This window comes from Cherax quadricarinatus, chromosome 5 (genome assembly GCF_038502225.1).
Source record: "Cherax quadricarinatus isolate ZL_2023a chromosome 5, ASM3850222v1, whole genome shotgun sequence".
NCBI lineage: Eukaryota > Metazoa > Arthropoda > Malacostraca > Decapoda > Parastacidae > Cherax > Cherax quadricarinatus.
This window is the reverse complement of record NC_091296.1, coordinates 45,715,475-45,740,110: the sequence shown is the minus strand read 5'-3', so window position 1 is coordinate 45,740,110 and position 24,636 is coordinate 45,715,475. Positions and strand designations below refer to the sequence as shown.

The following is a 24,636-nucleotide window of genomic DNA, read 5'->3' as shown; positions in this document are numbered from 1 at the left end:
TGCTGAATCTTTTTTCTTTTCGCAGTTTTTTCATATGCCTGCACTGACCACGATTAATATGCATTTTTTCTTATTCAGTATTCATATATTTTACAAGAGAAAAACATACGTAAGTAGACAGGAATTATTTAAGGTTGAAGTGTATTCACTTATGGCTTTCTTACTGTTGCACTTGTACTTGACTCCAAACTTTTACAAGTTTTCTTTAATACACCTCAAATTTAATACACCTCAAATTTAATACACCTCAAATTTAATACACCTCAAATTTAATACACCTCAAATTTAATACACCTCAAATTTAATACACCTCAAATTCAATACACCTCAAATTTATTTTACACATTTGCCTGTAGTTTACATAACAGCTTCTTCTGTGGGTCGCATCCTGGGACAAAACTGACCTAATTTGCCCGAAATGCTCTGCATAACAAGGGGCTTTCTATATAGTAGTAAGTTATTAATGCATGCTTGGACTGTATACCTTGTACTTATGGTACTTCACTATAAACCTTCACCTGTATTTAATTTCTTACTTACGCCTATTTTTCACCTTGTACAGTTACCCGCTTCTCGCCTTGTATCTTAATTTGATGTTCAAATTAAACCTTCACCTAATTTTAGCATAATCTTTTATCTATTGTTCACCTCGTATTTCATTTTTGCTAGCCTTATATTTCCCCTATTAATTACCTTAAGATCTAAGTTATTATTCACCTCATATCGTGAGAAGCTTGCCTTTACGCTTCCATTTTTTTGATCACCTTACACCTTCACCTGTCATTACCTTACACCTTCACCTGTCATTACCTCACACCTTCACCTGTCATTACCTCACACCTTCACCTGTCATTACCTCACACCTTCACCTGTCATTACCTTACACCTTCACCTGTCAGTACCTCACACCTTCACCTGTCATTACCTCACACCTTCACCTGTCATTACCTCACACCTTCACCTGTCAGTACCTCACACCTTCACCTGTCAGTACCTCACACCTTCACCTGTCAGTACCTCACACCTTCACCTGTCAGTACCTCACACCTTCACCTGTCAGTACCTCACACCTTCACCTCTCAGTACCTCACACCTTCACCTCTCAGTACCTCACACCTTCACCTCACACCTTCACCTCTCAGTACCTCACACCTTCACCTCTCAGTACCTCACACCTTCACCTCTCAGTACCTCACACCTTCACCTCTCAGTACCTCACACCTTCACCTCTCAGTACCTCACACCTTCACCTCTCAGTACCTCACACCTTCACCTCTCAGTACCTCACACCTTCACCTCTCAGTACCTCACACCTTCACCTCTCAGTACCTCACACCTTCACATCTCAGTACCTCACACCTTCACCTCTCAGTACCTCACACCTTCACCTCTCAGTACCTCACACCTTCACCTCTCAGTACCTCACACCTTCACCTCTCAGTACCTCACACCTTCACCTCTCAGTACCTCACACCTTCACCTCTCAGTACCTCACACCTTCACCTCTCAGTACCTCACACCTTCACCTCTCAGTACCTCACACCTTCACCTCTCAGTACCTCACACCTTCACCTCTCAGTACCTCACACCTTCACCTGGCATTACTTATACCTTCAACTGGCATTACTTATACCTTCACCTGTTAGTACCTCACGCTTTTAGTAGTTCGTCTTTCATCTTCGCTTATTTGTTCATCTCTCACCTCTTGTTCAATTACCTGTCTTACACTTTTACTTTTAATTTACCATACAGCTTCATGGTGATGTTGTAAAACAAACTTATTATATACAGTCAACTCGTTATATAATGAACGAAAAGGGGGAGTTCTCCTAGTGTTCATTAAACCAGAACTGTAAAAAAACGTATAAATTCACTAAAGTTCCCTATTATATTCCCAATATAGTACTCTACAAATTTTACAAGTGTACTGCAGTACTGAAAAAAATACAATTTACTCTATGGATTTTGTTTGTTATAATGAGGTACAGCAAGTGGTGGCTTATCAATAGAAGAAATGAGATTAATACAGTACTGGAACATTAATTCAGGAACATGTGAACTGAAAACCAGTTTCTTTTCGGAGAAAATATTGATTTCATTGTTTATGAATCTCTCCCTATATTTTGCACTTTTGTCTTTTGCAAGAAATGTTTCATTTGTTAGTGAAACGTAAGAAGTTGTCCAAAGTAATTTAATGTCTTGGGTAGAATCAGTTCTTTGCCAAGAGTTTCTTAAAATTCACATTTGTTGAGGAATTGGGAGCCGTGACCAAAAAGAAAAAAAAAAAAGATGAATTTGATAAAAAGTAGAAAAAGGAAGAATTAAAAGAAAAATGTTATAACAATCACACCTGAGTTAATGCTTGAAGCCAAAAAAGTTGAAAAGAAACTGAAGTAAATATGCAAACAAAAATACAATACGTACCAGAAAGATGAGACAGCCTAGTAAGTGCACCGTTAAGTTGATCCATTGTGATACATGTGTAGTATCTAGTGTTTACGTGATCTGTGACCAACCAACCGGTCACCACCTGACATGGAGATATATAGTATTAAAGCCTTCATTTAGCAAGAAGATTCCTAAACTAACAATAAGGTTGGCAGCCGGTGACATTAAGTTCACCAGGTAACTCAAACGTCTAAATGAACATTGCTTTTTTTCAATCATAGATGCCTGCACTGATCACGAGTATTATTTTTCGCTGTTTTAGAGTTTGTACTTTTTTCTAAGAAATATTTCAGAATAAAATGAATGTGAGGAATTAAAGGTTAATGAAAGCTTATTGCAGAAGGTATGCGTGTTGTAGGTGTCCAAACCTCGCTACAGACTTATCTGAAGTGTACGTTATACACTCACATCTGAAGCACTCATCCAGTTTCAACTGTAGTGTACTCTACTTCCTCACTTTCAGTGCATATTCTCATTGCTCATTGAAAAAGAAAACTATATACACATGTCGTGCCAAATAGGTAAGAGTTTTGATTTTTAGCTTAAATGACAACGCTCTTGTTGCCGAATAAGTAAAGCGAAAATATGCGCATGCAATAATTTCGCAAAAAATCATTCTGAACCTAACGAAAGAAAAAATATATTTCATTGTGTTTGTTTATTAAATTATTGTAAACTCATCTAAAATATTTAGTTGGATTAGGCTAAATTAAATTGCGCTTGTTATAATAAAGTTAGGTAAGTTTTCTAAGGTTCTTATGGTACGAAATTATAAATTTTACATTAACATGAATGAAAAAAATATATCTTTCAACGTATAATTGAAAATTTTAGAAAGGACTTAATTTTAAACGAGTTCTTGCTAATTAACCAGTTTTACCTATTCGGCACACACATACACACACAAAATAAATAAAATATATATATATATATATATATATATATATATATATATATATATATATATATATATATATATATATATATAACACACTGGCCGATTCCCACCAAGGCAGGGTGGCCCTAAAAAGAAAAACTTTCACCATCATTCACTCCATCACTGTCTTGCCAGAAGGGTGCTTTACACTACAGTTTTTAAACTGCAACATTAACACACCTCCTTCAGAGTGCAGGCACTGTACTTCCCATCCCCGGGACTCGAATCCGGCCTGCCGGTTTCCCTGAACCCCTTCATAAATGTTACTTTGCTCACACTCCAACATCACGTCAAGTATTAAAAACCATTTGTCTCCATTCACTCCTATCAAACACACTCAAGCATGCCAGCTGGAAGTCCAAGTCCCTCGCACACAAAACCTCCTTTACCCCCTTTACATTCTTGAAGTCATTCTGTTTCGCTCCATTCCCTCTACATGTCCGAACCACCTCAACAACCCTTCCTTAGCCCTTTTGACAACAGTTTTGGCAATCCCGCACCTCCTCCTAACTTCCAAACAACGAATTCTCTGCATTATATTCACAGCACACATTGCCCTCAGACATGACATCTCCACTGCCTCTAGCCTTCTGTTCGCTGCAACATTCATCACCCATGCTTCACACCCATGTAAGAGCGTTGGTAAAACTATACTCTCATACATTCCCCTCTTTGCTTCCAAGGACAAAGTTCTTTGTCTCCACAGACTCCTAAGTGCACCGCTCACCCTTTTCCCCTCATCAATTCTATGATTCACCTCATCTTTCATAGACCCATCCGCTGACACGTCCACTCCCAAATATCTGAATACATTCACCTCCTCCATACTCTCTCCCTCTAATCTGATATCCAATCTTTCATCATCTAATCTTTTGTTATCCTCATAACCTTACTCTTTCTTGTATTCACTTTTAATTTTCTTCTTTTACATACCCTACCAAATTCATCCACCAAACTCTGCAACTTATCTTCAGAATCTCCCAAGAGCACAGTGTCATCAGCAAAGAGCAACTGTGACAACTCCCACTTTATGTGTAATTATTTATCTTTAAACTCCACGTCTCTTGCCAGGACCCTCGCATTTACTTCTCTTACAGCCCCATCTATAAATAAATTAAACAACCACGGTGACATCACACATCCTTGTCTAAGGCCTACTTTTACTGGGAAATAATCTCCCTCTTTCCTACATACTCTAACTTGAGCCTCACTATCCTCGTAAAAACTCTTCACTGCTTTCAGTAACCTACCTCCTACACCATACACTTGCAACATCTGCCACATTGCCCCCCTATCCAAGCTGTCATACGCCTTTTCCAAATCCATAAATGCCACAAAAACCTATTTAGCATTATCTAAATACTGCTCACTTATGTTTCAATGTAAACACCTGGTCCACACACCCTACCTTTCCTAAAGCCTCCTTGTTCATCTGCTATCCTATTCTCCGTCTTACTCTTAATTCTTTCAATAACAACTCTACCATACACTTTACCAGGTATACTCAACAGACTTATCTTCCTATAATTTTTGCACTCTTTTGTCCCCTTTGCCTTTATACAAAGGAACTATGCATGCTCTCTGCCAATCCCTAGGTACCTTACCCTCTTCCATACATTTATTAAATAATAGCACCAACCACTCCAAAACTATATCCCCACCTGCTTTTAACATTTCTATCTTTATTCCATCAATCCCAGCTGCCTTACCCCCCTTAATTTTACCTACTGCCTCACGAACTTCCCCCACACTCACAACTGGCTCTTCCTCACTCCTACAAGATGTTATTCCTCCTTGCCCCATACACGAAATCACAGCTTCCCTATCTTCATCAACATTTAGCAATTCCTCAAAATTTTCCCTCCATATTCCCAATGCCTCTAACTCTCCATTTAATAGCTCTCCTCTCCTATTTTTAACTGACAAATCCATTTGTTCTCTAGGCTTCCTTAACTTGTTAATCTCACTCAAAAACTTGTCAACAAATTTTGTTGAAAATAAGAACATCTCACCCACTCTCTCATTTGCTCTCTTTTTACATTGCTTCACCACTCTCTTAACCTCTCTCTTTTTCTCCATATACTCTTCCCTCCTTGCATCACTTCTACTTTGTTAAAACTTCACATATGCTAACTTTTTCTCCCTTACTACTCTCTTTACCAATCGCTCCTCTTCCTTCCTGCACCCACTTTCCTGTAACCACAAACTTCTGCTGAACACTAACACTACATTTTTAAACCTACCCCATACCTCTTCGACCCCATTGCCTATGCTCTCATTAGCCCATCTATCCTCCAATAGCTGTTTATATCTTACCCTAACTGCCTCCTCTTTTAATTTATAAACCTTCACCTCTCTCTTCCCTGATGCTTCTATTCTCCTTGTATCCCATTTACCTTTTACTCTCAGTGTAGCTACAACTAAAAAGTGGTCTGATATATATGTGGCCCCATTATAAACATGTACATCCTGAAGTCTACTCAACAGTCATATCTACCAATACATAATCCAACAAACTACTGTCATTTCGTCCTACATCATATCTTGTATACTTATTTATCCTCCTTTTCTTAAAATATGTATTACCTATAACTAAATCCCTTTATATACAAAGTTCAATCAAAGGGCTCCCATTATCATTTACACCTGGCACCCCAAACTTACCTACCATACCCTCTCTAAAAGTTTCTCCTACTTTAGCATTCAGGTCCCCTACCACAATTACTCTCTCACTTGGTTCAAAGGTTCCCATACATACTATACGTTCCTATACATTCTCCCAAAATCTCTCTCCTCTACATTCCTCTCTTCTCTAGGTGCATACACGCTTATTATGACCCACTTTTCGCATCCAACTTTTACTTTAATCCACACAATCCTTGAATTTACACACACACACACACACACACAATATATATATATATGTGTGAATATATATATATATATATATATATATATATATATATATATATATATATATATATATATATATATATATATATATATAAAACACTGATCTCTGGCTGAAGGAGACTCGAACCTACGAACCTTAGAACAAGGTATGCAGTACTATACCAATCTACCCACACTGGACAATACCTTGGAGTGTAGCTTGCGCTACACGTTGATCCAAGGCAGCCAGCTTTCAGGGAGAAGGCTTACAGCTTTTCATCTCATCCCCTGCATGCATTAGCCTTACTAGAGATTTTAACAATGCAAGGAATTCGCAAGAGCAGGCGAAATATGCACAAACTGATCTCTGGCTGAAGGAGACTCGAACCTACGAACCTTGGAACAAGGTACGCAGTGCTTTACCAATCTACCCACACTGGACCAATACCTTGGAGTCCAGCTTGCGCTAGACTTTGATCCAAGGCAGCCAGCTTTCAGGGAGAAGGCATACAGTTGAGTACCTCGAATTACAGAAAGCAAGTTAAAGAATATTAAATAAACGCAGTAGTCAGTCCAAAACCTCATCTAATCGATATCAAATGATCTGTTTCCATATGGAATAATTTTATCTAACTGGTTAATACTCCCCAAACTCATGCTGTCTGTTACATTGCATTACACGAATCAGATTAGCTATTTGTCATCCTATATTATCATACGTCAGAGAAATTTCCAAGAAGCGTCAGTATAGAAGATCTCTTCATATTTACTTTCTACAAACATAGTTACCTATCCTGCTGCTTCTTGAATATTAACCTGTTTCATAACACTTGGACATCCGAGGCAACAAGTCCCTCTACCCGACTTCACTAGACTATCCTAAGTAACTCACATTTACGACCTCTGTAAGTTGTAGTCATATAAACTTGTGAAACTGTATTCGTATGCAGGGCCTACGCAGAGTTACAGATACTGTGGGATTCCCCATATACGGCACTACCGCAGGTGGACTGCAGTCTTCGACGGGCGAGACGTGTGGAACAGTCTATCGCAGTCTACCCTCAACGCGAAACTAAAGTAACTGAGTCCTAACACGGTCATGGTCTTTCCTACACCCACCTAAGGAAATGATAAACCTCCCAGTATTCTCTATGTACTGTGACCCAGTCAGAGAGAATTTCTGATGTGTGAAACATGAAGGAAAGGCGCAGAGAACACTGGTATAACGTCCCTAAATCATCAGGACCCGTTACATAATGAACTATCCCGGGATTTTCTATAGCATCCGCACTTAAAGATTGTCCAAAATTGACTACTAAATAACTGCCCAGTTTAAACATTCCATTGCTTGAAGTATATAAGGCATTTCTATCGTGTTTTATGAGAGAGGATTCAATTTGTTCCTTTTAATTATGGAACTACTGGATACGATGACCTGAGATGCTGCCCACCCAGGCGGATGATTGCAAGTCCGAACATGATTAAATATTGCATACGACTCCTTAGCCGTCCTTACCGAGTACTGATGTTGGGCTAATTTGATTTCAAGTGGTTTACTTGTCTGCCCGACGTACGAGAGTATAGAGTGCATTTGACCTTTTAAATACCATCAACAATGTTCAAGGATGCATTCTTAATCAATTTCTGCCTTATTGTCCCCATGTTCTTAAAGGCAATATTTATATTGAATTTGTTAATGCATCATGCAGAGTGGCCATATTCTCATTTTAAGACAAAAAGCAGAATATTTTTCCTGGAAGGTACATCCAATGCGTTTTCGAATCCATAACAATTGTACATTAACTCCTTCTTCCCGGATTTTGTAGTATTTAAATCTAACTTCCCTAATTAACATGTTAGTCATTATATGACTCAAGAGCGGTCAGTGATGACAAAGAATCCGTAATAATCACAGTCAAGCTCACTGTCATAAGTTAGTTTTAGCGCCATAAGGATGGTCCTGTTGTTAATTTTTATGCCTAAGTTAACAATGTTCTAGTGAAGTGCCAACAAGAGCAGACTTACACTAGTGAAGTGCCAACAATAGCAGACTTACACTAGTGAAGTGCCAACAATAGCAGACATACATTAATGGATCTAAGCAAGAGTAGACTCTTGCTTCGATCCATTAGTGTATGTAACTGGAAAGCATTGCATTAATACTGTTATTTTCATTCACTTCAGACTCTGCATATTTCTCTTTTCTCGCTCTCAAAGTCTCTTTTCTTCCTCCTTTCCTTCTATACATAGTTAAGTATAGCAAAAGTATGAAGGCAAGTAGAATTTACCTCTGCTGTTTTGCAAAACAGATGAAAAGCAGCGTAGGTATTCAGGAGATTTATATATATAGTTATGATTTACGTTAATTACAGAGGGGAATTTGAGAGACACCGCAGAGTGGGTATCAACCTGGAGCTAAGATGTGACACAGCAATTCGAGTGGTAAAAAAAATGAGCTGCCAAATAAATTGGAAGGGGTTTATGAGAGAAAGGTTAAGGTAAGTTCTTATCGTATGAGATGGATGAGTGAAGACCGGGAAAGATACAAAACTCGAGACAAAGGGAAATGGAAAGTAAAGGGACAGTAGGAGTGAAGCTTTATGAGGGGCGGAAAGACGGAAGAGAGGGATGAGGGGAGATCGTGTTAAAGTGGGGAGAGAGAGAGAAGCATTGGTGAGTGGTTGGGGTTAGGCGAAAGAGAAGGTAAAAGCCTGGAAAATTGCCTGTAATGTGAGGGAAGAGGGTGAGGCGATGAAAGAGAATCCGCGGTAAAAGGGAGATATGAGAAAGATGCAACGACAGACAGACAGACAGACACACACACACACACACACACACACACACACACACACACACACACACACAAGCTCAATAAGAAGTCCATTCATTCATCCGTGCCATTTGCATTTTTCTGTTGGATATTAGTGAAGTTCGGTTGTATTTTTCTGCAAGCAGCAAAAATTATTACCGAAACATTACAAGCGTGGTAGTGTAATATCAATATTTTTCATACACAGTTTTGACTAAGAGACCTTTAGTGTAACGTTCAGCTTGATATTTTCAGATTAACTCGCGATGTTACATCAATTGTCACTGTGCTGTCAGACGTCAGCTCTCCAGTCCTCAAATCTCATCTGGTTGTGTTACAGTGTAAGCTTTAGCCCAGAGGTTTTTGCCGCCACCACTGACAGAAAAAACAGTTTTCCTTCCCCCAGAGCAACCACCTACACATTGCATGGTTCAAGACGCCATTACTCTGTGTACATCATTCTAGGATCATTTTCAGGGATATTCTTGAACATTCCGAGTTAGCCCTCAGAGTGTGGGTTGACCAGTGATATATAATCCACGTGGATGCGAGAGAGATGGGTGTCAGAGAAATACTGTAGCAGGAATCAGTACCAAGGATGTTTCTGATTATAGTCAGATGTCTGGCTCAACTCTTCCTTACTGGCCTATTTAATTCAAAAGTTTGTAGTACAAGTTCTGCAGCACAAGGAAACACAACATCACTAGTAATTTTGCTTTTCTCTCTATGCAAGGTACATCTTTGATGGAAGAATATAATTGTTTCATTGACTTTTATACAGATGCATCAACAAGCTTATTGTAATAATGTAATTTTAGTCTGTTAATTCTTATCACATGACATTTATTTTGTATTTTTTTATGCAGTAACCTTTTTTTTTTTAGCATTTAATAAATTAGTAAGAATTATAATAATGATGGTAGAATTACTGACAATATGTAAGAGGACAACGAGTGCAACTAATGAAACATTTTATTGTGACAACGTTTCGCTCTCTAGGAGTTTTATCAAGGTGTTACAAACAATACAAAACACACGGGATACATAGGTTTTAGAGACAGAAAAGAATATAATCGTTGTAGGTGGTAGCAGTATTAGTGGTAGGAGTAGTGGTTGTAGTAGTATTGCAGTAGTACTACTGGCAGTAGTAGTAGTAACTGATGGCAGGGTCTATGAAGTCGAAAACTTGCTAATACTTCGGAAATGACGAACCTTCTTTTATTGTGCGTGTTAGAAATGGGAGTTCAGGACGATTCACGGTATTTACTTTTGCGGAATTTGGGTTTTTAATCACTGGGAGGGCGTCGTTCATCAGGTGGTTGACGGAATTCCGAGGTTGTACACAGGCGTTGTTCAGGTTATCGTTCTTACATACGTTAATGTGTTCTTTGAGACGTGTTGCGAGGTTCATTGCTGTTTCGCCGATATATATTCTGTAACAGCCTCCACAGGAGACAGTGTGAACCCTGCACTGACTGGTTCAAGGTTCAGTTTTGTTCTAGTCCGATGTCTTATGAGGGTGCTGGCTGCGACGACTAGTGTTACCTTGTGCTAGCACTCGAGAGACGTTCAGTGCAGCCTGGCTGTAGAGAAGGATTATAACATTGTTAAGTGTGGAGTTTTCTTACAGTCCTTTAAGAAAAGTAAGGAAAATGTAACTCAGTCAAAGTTTAATGACGAGCATTGCACATACGTACTCCATACATGTACAAACACATGTACACACAAGCATGCACACAAAACTAAGTATTAAATTCGCTGGCGATTGTAGTTTAAGAGGCAGAACGAAGAGCGTGAACTCGACCACCGCAAATTGAACTGGGTAAGTACAAGTGAGTACAAACTCTACGGTCTCCCACTGGCACCTGAGCGGCTCAGACACAATAAGTCCATTAGCGTAATTAATGAGACGAGAGGCGAGTTACTTCAAGAGTTGCAGAGACCCAGACGACCTGTTGATGTATGTATGTGTGTGTGTGTGTGTGTGTGTGTGTGTGTGTGTGTGTGTGTGTGTGTGTGTGTGTGTGTGCTGAACTTATTGTAATTTTATTTTATTTTATTTTCGATTTTGCTGCAATAAATTTTTTAATCAGATGTTTCTTTTACTGTATCAAGATTTTTCAATATATATTTGATTTTCAAATTCTTAAGTAGAGAGGGTATATCAAGATGGTTTTGATGGTAAGGTGGAACCACCAACCTATTCTTGACTATACCTTGGTCTTTTCTTTAATTGTTAAATGTACTCCTGCCAATTTTATATGTTTTTCGGCTAATTTGTTGGGGTATTTATCTTAAAACTTCCAAATTTCATAAATCTTCAAAATTTCCATATCTTGAGAGGATTTCCCATTTCCATACCAAACTTCTGGTTTAATAAGCTCAGTGACTGCTGGCATTTACAAAGATCTTCTGACAGGAAACCGGAACTTTTGTGAATAATGATGTGCCATCAAAAGTAACTTTATTGTAATTATTTAATTCAGTCATGGTACTTAATTTATCAAGTAAATCAATATTATTCTTATAATTTAAGTTAGAAACTTTGCCAACAATTGGACTCAATATATCTACTAGCTGTTTGGATAATTTGTAGGAAACTGAGCCAATGGAGCTAATTGTAGGTCTGGCTGGATTATCTGGATTTGTGTTTTGATTGATTTGTACATATATGTTAAAGATGGTTTGGTGGTCATGAATTTTTTAATTAGCTCATCTTTGCCTTTCAGAAGTCGCCTTATTTTTTTGTTAGTTTCTTTTAACTGAATCTAAGGAATTCATTTTGAGTTTACTGTACACAAGTGTTATAAAAGAGAAGTTACTTGTATGAAGCGTATCGAATTATGTGCAAATAAAATCTAAATGTAGAAGAAAGAAGAAAAGAAATTACTAAGGTATGTAGATATGAAAATGTTGTGTTAATGGGAGATCTTTCCCCAAATTGACTGTAGCAGTCTGACAAGAAATGTTGAGTCCTGCGATTCTTCTTATGATCCAGAATTGTTTTTAAAAAGAGTTTGTGACAAAACCAACTAGAGGAAATAAATGGCTTGACTTGGTTCTTCCTAACAAGGAAACGCCAATTAATAATATTTAGGTTAATGAGCTTGAGGGAACTACTCACAAATCACTTATTTTCAATATATCATGAAATTATTTTAATTACAGTCAAATCAAGGATCCTGATTTTCATGCAGCCAATTTTGTTGCAATGAGGTGTGACGTGACAAGTGATTATTCTGTAAAGATGACTGCCAATATATTTTTTAAAGTACAGTTCTGGTATCGCAGGTAACATGTTTAAATAGGAAAATTAGATTGAACGAAAATGGTCCTAAATGGAGACATAATAGCTTAAAACATCTCAATAGGTCAAAAGAAGTATTTATAAAAGAATAGAGAGAGGAGAGGAATGCAAAAAATAAACACGAAAAGCCAGAAACGATTACGAAACTAAAGCCGCCAGGAAATCGAAGACCAACCCAAAAAGGTTTCTTCTTTCAGGTAAATAACAGTAAGATTAGGGTAAAGACTGGCCACTAAGAGTTGTTCAGGTCAGCTCACTGTTAGCAACAAATATGCGTGTTCAGTTTTCAACACTTACTTCCCTTCAGTTTTTATTTTCACAGAAGATACTAGTTCAATTTCATAAATCAAAATTATATGTGTCTGGATGAAAAGTTATTCACGATCAGTTACTAGTGACATGGTTCTCAAATAGATTAAAATCTAATAAATCCTCTGGTAATGAACTGTTCTCAACGGTTATAAAGGAGTGTTAGGAGGAGCTTAGAAAACCATTAACAAGTCTTTTCAACAACTACAAACTGGCATACTGCCGTGTAAGTTGAAAATAGCAAATTTGATACTTATCTACATCGCAGGAGACAGGTCGTTAGCTTTGAATTATAGACCAATTAGCCTAATCTCCATTGTGGGTAAATTGATGGAATCGATAAATGCCGAGGCTACTCGAAGCCACTTTGAAAGACAAATTGATCAATGAATCTCAGAACGGTTTTACAAACGAGCGTTCTTGCCTTAAGAATTTACTAATTTTTTTTTCACTAAGGTATTTGAGATGGTAGATCACGGTAATGAAATTATTATATATATGGACTTCGAAAAGGCCTTTTGACAGAGGTCCTTACAAGAGATTGACGAGGAAAGCAGAGGAACACGGAAATGGGATTTTTTTTTCCTGGATCGATTTATAGCTGACATAAGTTACAAAGTGTTTACATGGTAAGAAATCAATGTGGTAATGTTTCACATGCGGTGTCTCACAAAGGTCAGTGTTGGTGTTCTTGGTATATATAAACAAATATAAGAGTATAAACAGTGACATGATAAAGTTTTGCATTTAACACTAAAACAAACAATAGGATTAATTCCGATGCGGACACTTGAGCTCTACAGGAAGGTCTAGATAGGTTGATGCAGTTGCCAAAGTGGCAGATGCAAACTAAATAATGTATATGTCAGCCACTTTGAGTTTGAAAAGGATTTAAGAGTTCTGGTTAATAATAATCTAAAGTTAAAATCAGTGTATAAGTGTTCGCAATAAAGCTAATAGAAATTTTGGCTTCAGATCAAGAAATACAGTGTAAATAGGAATCTTCAGATTATACTTCTAATTGTATGTCTTTGATAAGGTCTCAGATTATGCTATGCAGTTCTCTTCACCTTATTACACAATGGACATAAATGCGCAGGAAAACAGAGTTGAGAGAGTTGATCACAAGCTTCAGAAATTTCTCCTACTAGTTTAGACTGAGGGCACTGAATATGCACTCTGGAAAGTCTTAGAATTAAGGGGGATTTGACTGAGGAGTATAAATGGAAGACAAGAATGAAGGATATATAAATAACGTGAAAAAAATATTTAGTCAAGGTAGAAATCGCGACAGTGGGTTCAAGTTAGAAAAAAAATTGAAATATAGAAAAGGAATGGTTTGGAAATAGAGTTGTGGATGAATGGAACAAACTTCCGAGTAGCGACATTGAGGTGAAAACCTTGGGTACCTTTAAAAATAGGTTAGACAAATTCTTGAGTGGGTGAAGTAGAGATGTATCAGATGTGAAAATTTAGATATGTGCGGATATGGATGTGTATGAGGATGTCTTATTTAGTTTGCAGATGTGGATGCAGATGTAAGAAATTGTTCGGATATTCCGCGGATGTTGATGCGGATGCAAGAAACTGTGCGGATGCTCTGCGGATTCGGATGCGGATGCGTATGCGGATATCTCTTTACAATAAAATGCACATGCAATTGTAAGAAACTGTGTGGATGTTCCGCTCATGCGGATATCCGATACATCACTAGCCGGTGCAGGTGGATGCAGCGAGCTGGACCTGTTTAGCATGGGCCAGTAGGCTGGCTGCAGTGCTCCTCCTTTCATATGGTCTTTTGTTTTTATAAAACATAGTAATCACTGTGATGGCCGACTACTGCTAAACATTGCTGTGAGAGAGCGTTAGTGATCACAAGCAAATGAAAACTCATGTAAATATTTGTATGGCTGCATGGACATCTCTGTGGAAAAAAAGACATTTATGTACACTTCACGACATTATTTAAAGGAAACTCTTCAACACAAGTGTCTTCTTCAGTCCTAATACAGAGATAAGAAAACGAGTATAGGCAATCGCAGGAGCTTGGTGGAGTGTCGCGTGGGTAGAAGTAGTGGAACTAATGTGATGACGGGTTGGGTTAGAGAAGGACCTGTTGACATCATGTTACAGCTGTCTCCAGAATGGGTAATATCCTGTTGATTATCAATTTTGAAATACTGAGATTCGGAGTCTTAAAATATTGTGTCTGACAGCAATTAGGGCAGCTTCAATGCACTTTCTCCGTCTTAAATCGTCATCTTTAATCACTAGTTTAGCCTCACTGAATTTCATGAGGTGTCCATCATCCTTATGTTGAACACATGCGTTTTTACGGTCATCATTGCTGCAAGCATTTGTGTGTTCTCTGATCCTAATGTCCAGAGATCTGATCCCAATGTCTAGAGAAACAACCATTAATGTCCAGAAACAGCCCACAAAAATGCTTGCAGCAATATTGACCGTAAAAACACGTGTGAGAATAAGGATAATATGGTAAAAGACTCCGATTTTCTTTCTGCCTATTATACTGGACTTCGGGAACACCTGTCTAATTTCCATTGGGGAAATCAAGCTAATGATTTTATTGACGTTCACGAAGGAGTCTGAGTTTATGATTTTTTTCTTAATAATGTATAACGTGCTCAGAGTATACATATTCCTCAGAGAAATTAGCTCTTGGGAGATTCTGAAGAGAAGTTGCAGAGATTGGTGGATGAATTTGGTAGGGTGTGCAAAAGAAGAAAATTAAAGGTGAATACAGGAAAGAGTAAGGTTATGAGGATAACAAAAAGATTAGGTGATGAAAGATTGAATATCAGATTGGAGGGAGAGAGTATGGAGGAGGTGAACGTATTCAGATATTTGGGAGTGGACGTGTCAGCGGATGGGTCTATGAAAGATGAGGTGAATCATAGAATTGATGAGGGAAAAAGAGTGAGTGGTGCACTTAGGAGTCTGTGGAGACAAAGAACTTTGTCCTTGGAGGCAAAGAGGGGAATGTATGAGAGTATAGTTTTACCAACGCTCTTATATGGGTGTGAAGCGTGGGTGATGAATGTTGCAGCAAGGAGAAGGCTGGAGGCAGTGGAGATGTCATGTCTGAGGGCAATGGGTGGTGTGAATATAATGCAGAGAATTCGTAGTTTGGAAGTTAGGAGGAGGTGCGGGATTACCAAAACTGTTGTCCAGAGGGCTGAGGAAGGGTTGTTGAGGTGGTTCGGACATGTAGAGAGAATGGAGCGAAACAGAATGACTTCAAGAGTGTATCAGTCTGTAGTGGAAGGAAGGCGGGGTAGGGGTCGGCCTAGGAAGGGTTGGAGGGAGGGGGTAAAGGAGGTTTTGTGTGCGAGGGGCTTGGACTTCCAGCAGGCATGCGTGAGCGTGTTTGATAGGAGTGAATGGAGACAAATGGTTTTTAATACTTGACGTGCTGTTGGAGTGTGAGCAAAGTAACATTTATGAAGGGATTCAGGGAAACCGGCAGGCCGGACTTGAGTCCTGGAGATGGGAAGTACAGTGCCTGCACTCTGAAGGAGGGGTGTTAATGTTGCAGTTCAAAAACTGTAGTGTAAAGCACCCTTCTGGCAAGACAGTGATGGAGTGAATGATGGTGAAAGTTTCTTTTTCGGGCCACCCTGCCTTGGTGGGAATCGGCCGGTGTGATAATAAAAAAAATAAAAAATAATGATCCTAAATGTGTAATGTCAAAATGGTATACAATACCGACAGTGAGGAAATGGTATTGTGATACCGACATGATGTGGGAAAAAACTCTTACGTACAGTTCAGGACATTTGTTTAAGGAAACGTTTCGCCAAGAGTGACTTCAGACCTAATACAGAATAAACTAAGAAAACGCGTATATATAGTGGCAGGAGTCAGGTGAAATGTCGTGTGGGTAAAGATGGTTGTGGTGGTCGTAGTAGTAGTAGTAGTAGTAGTAATAGATTGTTTGCAATCGTGTCATTCCGATATCTTGAGTCATGATGACGGCTTTGAGGGCACTTGAAGTAGAGTTAGTCACGTCCACACTGGCAGAAGATTCGTCTGTAAAAACTTGCATTTGTCGTCACAGTGGTGCCGATGACACCCTTCCTATCGTGTATAAATATACTTGGATGATTCCTATTGTAGCCAGCTGGCCCAGTGGCTAACGCGTCGTTCTGGAGTTTTACGACTCACCGCGTGTTCAATCCACGCCCGTACCGTTGTCCATCTATAGAGTTTAGGTAAAACCATTGTGTGGTGAGCGAGGAAGTGGTGAGAGGGGAAGAATAGATGAGAGGAAGATTTTGTACATGAATGGTATCCAATACCGACAAGATGAGAATTAGACATATATAAAACATCTGGGAATCTTTAATGTAGACGTTTTGCCGTCCAGTGTCTTTATCAATACAAATTCTAGGCCATGTTTTGAAGACAGTAGAACTATATACAAAAGGTGAGGTAATCAGTCCCTCAGCCTTGAAGTTGGTGTGAAGAGCTCCGTAGTCGTGAAGAATCTGGAGCACAGGGAAGAAGGCTGGCGCTTATATACTGGTAGATTCAGGGAAGAGATTTTGTGGGTAGGAAGTGTGTGGGAAGTGTATGGGTAGACAGGGTGGTAGTGGGAATTTTGTGGGTAGTGTGTGGGGGTGGGAAGTGTGCGGGGTGGGAAGGGGATGTTGGGGAGGGGAATGTTGGGGGAGGGGGATCCTGGGGGAGGGGATGAGGAGGGCTTGGGATGGGAATGAGTGAGAAGGGTGTTAGGAATGTATGGATGGATGGGGAGTTGGGAGTATAAAGGTAGGGAGCGTGAGAGTGGAGAGGGTATGGGAGGGAAGTGAGTGGATGAGAAGAGTGAGAAAAGGGAGTTTGTGAGAAGGGTGAGAGTTGGGAGTCGGTGAGGGAGGGAGGGTGTGGGTGGAATGTGCATGAGTAGAGAAGGATCTTGTGAGGGTGTTTGACTGGGAAGGTTGTGTGTGGGGTGGATAAGTGGGGAGGGTGTGGTTAGGTGTTTGTGAGATGGGTTGGAGTGTGTTAATGGGAATTGTGAAGAGTCGGGAAGGCGTGGGAAGCGAAGGAGTGGGTAAGGGATGCGAGTGGGAAGTAAATAGTGAGTGAGAGAATAGGGAGTAAATGGAGTGAGTGTGGGGAGGGTGTATGAGAAGAGGATGTGATTGATACCCTTGAAGTGTGGGTAGTGTGTGTTGGTACAGCCGTGTGTGGGTCGTGCTGGAGTGGGGGGTGGATTGTGTGGGTGGTGGTGGAACATAGGGGTGGGTGAGTGTGTGAAAGAGTACTGTCTGTTTGGGTGGGTGGGTGGTAGTGGATCATAGGGGTGGGGGAGAGTGTGGAAGAGTACTGCCTGGGTGGGTGGGTGTTTGTTGGGCGTTGGTGGATATAGGGGTGGGAGTGTGTGTGGAAGAGTACTGCTTGGGTGGTTGGTTGTTTGTTGGGTGTTGGTGGATATAGGGGTGGGGGAGTGTGTGGAAGAGTACTGTCTGGGTGTGTGGGTGGTGGTGAATCATAGGGGTGGGGGAGAGTGTAGAAGAGTACTGTGAGGGTGGGTGGATGGGTGTTGGTGGATTATAGTTGTGGGGGAGAGAGTGGAAGAGTACTGTCTGGGTAGGTGGGTGGGTGGGTGTTGGGTGATTGTGGATCATAGGGGTGGGAGAAGGTGTGGAACAGTACTGTCTGGGTAGGTGGGTGACTGGGTGGATGTTGGTGGATCATAGGAGTGTGGAAGAGTACTCTCTGGGTTGGTGGGCGGGTGGTGGTGGATCATAAGTGAGAAGGAGTGTGTGAAAGAGTACTGTCTGGATAGGTGGTGGTGGATCATAGTGGTGAGGGAGAGTGTGGAAGAGTACTGTCATTGGTGGTGGAACATAGTGGCTGGGGAGTGTGGGAGAGTACTGTGTGTGGAGAAAATTTTCTCCAGGAGGGGGTTATCAGCCCCTGCGTCTTGCTTCTGCAACAACACTAATTGAAAGCATATGACCATGTGTCATGATAAAGTCACGTCATAGCTGACCAGTGTTGCAATCATGTGTGGTTTAATGAGAGACAGTTAATCTTTGTACTACACATGAAATGCCCAAGAAACTTCTACCTCACTTCATTCACATGTGGGACGAAAATGAAATCTCAGTGATCGAGACATACCATAAAATCAAGCATTCTGCTTTGCTTCCTAATGGAAGTTTTTGCAAGCAAGGGAAAATTGCTTGATCTGCTCTTTCTTTGTGGAGGGCATGTCCAGGGCAAGCGAGGTGCGGTGAGGGGTGTCATAGCTCAGATTGCTTGAAAACCTCGAGGGGGAAACACTAACGCCGGGATAACGAACAAAGAACACCGATCCGCGCATTTTTGTGCTCAAAGACATTCTCCATAATAACAATAAATATATTACAGAGAAGTGTGCATAGCTTCCTGTAGTGACGTTGTTGTAAATTTAAACGATTGAAAGACAAGTGTACCATGTGTATAGAGAACTATTTTCATAGACGAACAGTGCACCATAATACACTTCTTCAATCAAGACAACGATATCCGAGTAAACATATGGGTCCGATATAAACACCCAGGTAGGTCTAGTCATTAATGATATTAGTTAGGTCAGCTGCGCAGCAGATACTAGTTCATTTTTCTATAGATTTATCACCATACACTTGATGACCCGCGGGCTTTTACGCCCAAACCAGTACGTATAACTTTAGTAATCAGTTTCTGAGATATGCTAAATAACATTCCCTAGGGGTAATTATATTTATAATAATCCCTTACAGCTCCGTGGTTGTAGAACAACATCTTACATCGAAGTTACCTACTGGGAGAGCCTGCGGTAGGCAGAGACAGCGACAAAGCTAAGTATCCTAATTGTTGATACCTAGTTTGTGTTCTACAAATTTACTTGACCGTAATTGGCGAGATAAATTATAACATACAGTCTGGGTGGGTGGGTGTGTTTGTGGATCAAAGGGAATCGAGTGAAAAAGTACTGTATGGGTGGGTGGGTGGTGGTGCATCATAGGGGTGGGGGAGATTGTGGAAGAGTACTGTCTGGGTGGATGGGTGGTGGTGGATCACAGGCGTGGAGGAGAGTGTAGGAAAGTACTTTCTTCTTGGTGGATCATAATGGTGGACGAGTGTGTGGAAGAGGTCTGTCTGAGTGAGTGGGTGAGTGTTGGTGGATCATAGGGGTGGGGGAGATTGTGGATGAGTTTTGTCTGGGTTGGGTGAGTTGGTGGTGGTGGATCATAGGGGTGGGGTAGAGTGTAGAAGAATGTTGTCGTTAAATTAGACACAGTTGCAACTCTTGGGTATCTTTATTGAGGAAACGTTTCGCCACACAGTGGCTTCATCAGTCCATACATAGGAGAAACTTGAAGAACAGGAGGAGAATGAGGTAATCAGTCCCTCAACCTTGAGTCTATGTGGTCAGTCCATTAATGTGTCTAATTTAACAACATGTCGGTTCTTTGAACCACTCATCTACAATCGTGTCAGACACTGCAACTTCTTGGTATCTTAATACTTAGGAATTCTTCGCTTGCCTAACCCTTGGGCACGACCTACTTCCACATTGTACAAATGTGACATCACCTATGACTGCTGCACCTCTCCTGCCATACGGTTTATAAGCTGCTTCTCCACTTATATGCCGTATTCTATTCAAGATTGATGGACTGACCACATCGACTCAAGGATGAGGGACTGATTACCTCATTCTCCTCCTGTTCTTCAAGTTTCTCCTATGTATGGACTGATGAAGCCACTGTGTGGCGAAACGTTTCCTCAATAAAGATACCCAAGAGTTGCACATGTGTCTAATTTAACAACATGTCGGTTCTTTGAACCACTCATCTACAAGAATATTGTCCTCCTTCTCTTCCTCCTACTCATCATTCTCCTTTTCTTCCTCCTTCTTTTTCTCCTCCTCCTCCTTTTTCTCCTCCTCCTCCTCCTTTTCTTCATCCTCCTCCTCCTTCTACTCCTTCACCTCCTCCTCCTCTTCCGTAAGTATATAAAAAAAAAATGCTTTCCGAAAGCTGATTAATAAATATTTTACTATGATATAATTTAAAACTCGTACAAGAATTCGCGTTTTAGTGAAGAAACTTCTGGAATAATTCATTGTAGCTAAACATAATGCTAATTATTTAAGGAATTTAATAAGCAATTAATGAACAAATCATTAGCGCCGAGTTAGAATTACTAAACAAAAGTACTTTTGGTACTTCGTGAATTTCACTGCAGTGAAATTAAAGAAAACAGATAAACTTTAAATAATTTAAATGACACTTATGAACATCCACAGCAAAACACTAGTGGTTATTGTTCTTAAAATGATCTGCTGAACACCTTAGTTAACCAGAAGTAGAAATGTAGTTGCTGTCAAAATGCACTGGTATTTCTAAGCATTTAAATAACTTACGAAGTAATAATAGGGGCAAAATTTAATTAGTAAAATGCTTCCTTAATATCAACTTGATATTTGACTAATATTCCGAGTTCGTAAATATAATTCCAGGTGAAATTGAAAACATAATTTTTCCATTACATTTCTTTCGTAGTTTTAAATATTTCTCACGCCTTTTTAAGATTTAAAATACGTTTCAAGCAATGAATATCAAACTATAACTCATGAAATCGTAATAAAATGATTGAAAATAAATCGCAAAGAGGTCCGAGTCGTACCTGTTTTGTGCTATGTAAAACTACCTTCATTATCTTATTATTATATTGTTAAGTATAACAGAGCCGTAGAAACAGTAAATAACACTTGCGTCTTAAGCTCTCAAAATTATGTAGACTTTCCTGAAATTTGCCTATAATGTTCCATATAATTGACGTTCAATTATTGAAAATACATTTTCATAACTGAACAATATTAAATATATATTATAGCAATAGACAAAATCTAATAGCAAGAACAGAAACAAAAAATAATTACCAAATAGCAGGACTTATCTGTCATCGTTAAAAGTGTAAAAAGCGAAATGAAACCAACATGCAAAGCAACAATCAAACGACATTAATTGCCTACTTCAAAAGTTTCTCTGCTTGGTTGTATCCCTCACAAGAACCATTCCACCTACCTCATATTATAGGTAATTACAGGAGCTCAACACTGACGTCTCCAGCTCATACACCCACAAACACAACGCACGCACGCTCGCGCACACACAGTAATAGCTAAGATGTTGGAGGTAATTAGGGAAAACTATGTGCCAGCACGTCAAGGAAGCAAAACAAAGAAACGAGGTGATGGTGAGATGTGTATGGAGAGTGAGAGAGATTAAAAGTGGTGAGGGAGTGCAAAATAAGACCAAATGAGAGTGCGAGAGCTTTTATCCAGAATTTTTGCTAAAAATAAGAAAAGCTTTTGGAGTGAGATCAGGAAGTTGTGAAAGCCCTGGAAACAAATTGATTTAACATTTAAGTACAAGTGGGGAATCATTTGATAGGGAGTGGAGATATTAGGAAGATGGAAGGAATTATTTGAGTAAGCGTAGAACATAGATTAACTGCGCTAGGCGGTGATTTCTTGCAATAGGAAGGGAGGTATAACATATTTTAGGGGGAAAAGCCAGATATGAGCGTGAGGCAGTGGGTAGAAAGGGAGTAAAGCAGCTGGGATCGCTGAGATTACGATTGAAATGTTTAATGTAGGCGGAATACAGTTTTAGAATGGTTGATGCATTTATTCAAAATATGCATGAGAAGACAAAGTTACCTAGGAATGGACAGACTGCATGCATAGTGCCTTTGTATAGGGAAAAAGGAATAAAACAGTAAGAATTATAGGGGTAGTTGCTTTTGAGAGAATTCTGGGTAGACATGATAGGTATGAAAGGAAAAATTAAGTTCTAGGAATGTGTAGGCTTGTTTACCCTGACTGAAGCACATAGATGAACAATGCTTAAACTCATTACATCAATAAAAGTGCTAATTGTCTTCAATTATTTTTTAAACCATTTACTTGTTGAGATTCAAGAAGCTGAATGTTTGCTTGTTCAAGTCAATAGAGCTAAATAAAGATGCATAAATTACAGAATTTCGTAAAGCCAAACATGTATAAATTATGAAAAACTATTTCTAGCTGGTCTTTTAGTGCAGTGCTCTGAGGTGATGCACTAAAACGTTTTCTAAACACTTCAACGAGATTAACTACACAATATCAGGTCTCAGTATTTTTGCGACCTCTTGTAATGAGTTTGATTAATAAGTAAAATTGTTCCAGTGAGAAAGGACCAAATATTAATAAACAAAATTATTTATGCATTGTATAGTTTATAGTGAAGAAAATACAAACTTTGAATAAGGAACTTTTAACTAGTCTACGTCTCTGTGTGTGTTTATCGTCATCAGATTCTGAGTCAGTCACTCACGAAACACTAACCTGTGATAATGTTCTCTATACCCCAACACACTCGTTGATAGTGTCATAAAATGAATTATATTCTCTCACACACTTGGATGAAAAAAAAAATCCTCAAAAGAAAAAAAATATTTCTAAACTCTTAAGCCTAAGGGGATCATTGAGAGCTGTCTACCCCAAAACACATTTCCTCACAGGGAAACTTAACTTTCCATAGTGGTGTCTCGAGGGAGCACTGTCTATAAACGATATTATAATCCAAGTGTTTAAATATCAGTATATACGAGCATATGCAATTACGGGAAAGAATTAACAAAAATCTGTGCCTGGTAAATAAATCCGCTAAGGCAGTGTGGGAACTTCGTTCAGCCAGAAGACTGAAAGTTTCTATCCAGCCAGACTACGATCTAGTGGTCACTTATTGAGATTTCCTTTCTTAGATGAAGGTTTTAAAAATTTTCAACATCTAAATTCAGGTTTTACACATATTATAGCGTGATCTTTGTATTTAAGGTACAGCTATGTATAGCAACATTGTCTTCGTATCTCTGGTATTACCATGTATAACATTTGATTATTTGTGTATCTGGTGATACGGAGTATGTGATCTTTATATCTCTGGCGTTTCTATGTATAATAATGTTATTTTGTTATTAGGTATAACTGTGTATAACAGTTGTATGGTGTATTTATGAATTCATGATTTTCCTCTCTTGTGTTGCTATGAATGACCGGGGTTAACGTGTGTTCCTCTGGTGTTATAATGATAGTGACTCATAATTGGGAATTATTATAATTATTGGTCAAATCAGTATAAAAAGGAATGAAAATGAAAGATAATGAAATAAAGGGATGGAAGGGTGCACTGAAACAGCCTATTAATATACATACACAAATACCGTGAGATTACCATAATTCATACACCGTCTTACAGGTGTATGTTGCTATGGGTTATCCTTTTATCTCTGAGTGTTTATTTCTTCTTTATTCCTCCCTTATTTAAAAGTCGCTGGGTGGATGTGCACTCCAACCGCAATTTAAATAGTTTGTTATACCTTGTCCTTTTTTGTAAGGACCAGACGACTGTTTGTTATAACTTGTCCTTTGGAGTAAGGACCAGACGACTTTTCAGGTATAGGGGGGTGTAGCAGGAAACTGAAGACGAATAGGGTCTTCATGTCGAGTTCAAGAATCTGGTCTGTGAGAAGGATGTTGGTTCTGAGAAAGATCTTCTCTGGCATGAGCAGGCAAGTTATATACTCTTATATCCCAAAGGACTGCTTTAATGAGTATAACAATGAATTTTCTAAACATTATGTAATAAATTGAAGGATAGGAGACTGACTTTAATTGGGTTCGACCTGCAGTATGAGCTGTAATAGAGGTTGAAAGAGATAAGGCTCCTTTTTCAACTGTATTCTCTGCAAGGATTCTGGTAAGCTCTGCTCTACACATAGTAATGCAAATAGTTCTTCTCTTCTTTTTCTTTCTCGGGAAATAGAATATCTCTGATCATTTCTACAGTTTAGAATATTCCTAAGTGTCTTGCAGTTCTCCAGTAATTA

General features: G+C 39.2%; 1 long non-coding RNA gene across 2 annotated transcripts in view; it reads right to left on the bottom strand.

The window, feature by feature from the left end:
* The window catches only part of LOC138855440 (uncharacterized), a 584,292-nt gene that overhangs the window by 464,416 nt on the left and 95,240 nt on the right, over window positions 1-24,636 (bottom strand). The window contains exon 2 of one of the 2 annotated variants that reach the window (XR_011394670.1): window positions 2,425-2,530. The exons of the other annotated variant lie outside the window; for it this stretch is intronic. This is a non-coding gene — a long non-coding RNA (uncharacterized lncRNA). The remainder of the gene's footprint in view (window positions 1-2,424; window positions 2,531-24,636) is intronic. 2 annotated transcript variants of the gene reach the window in all.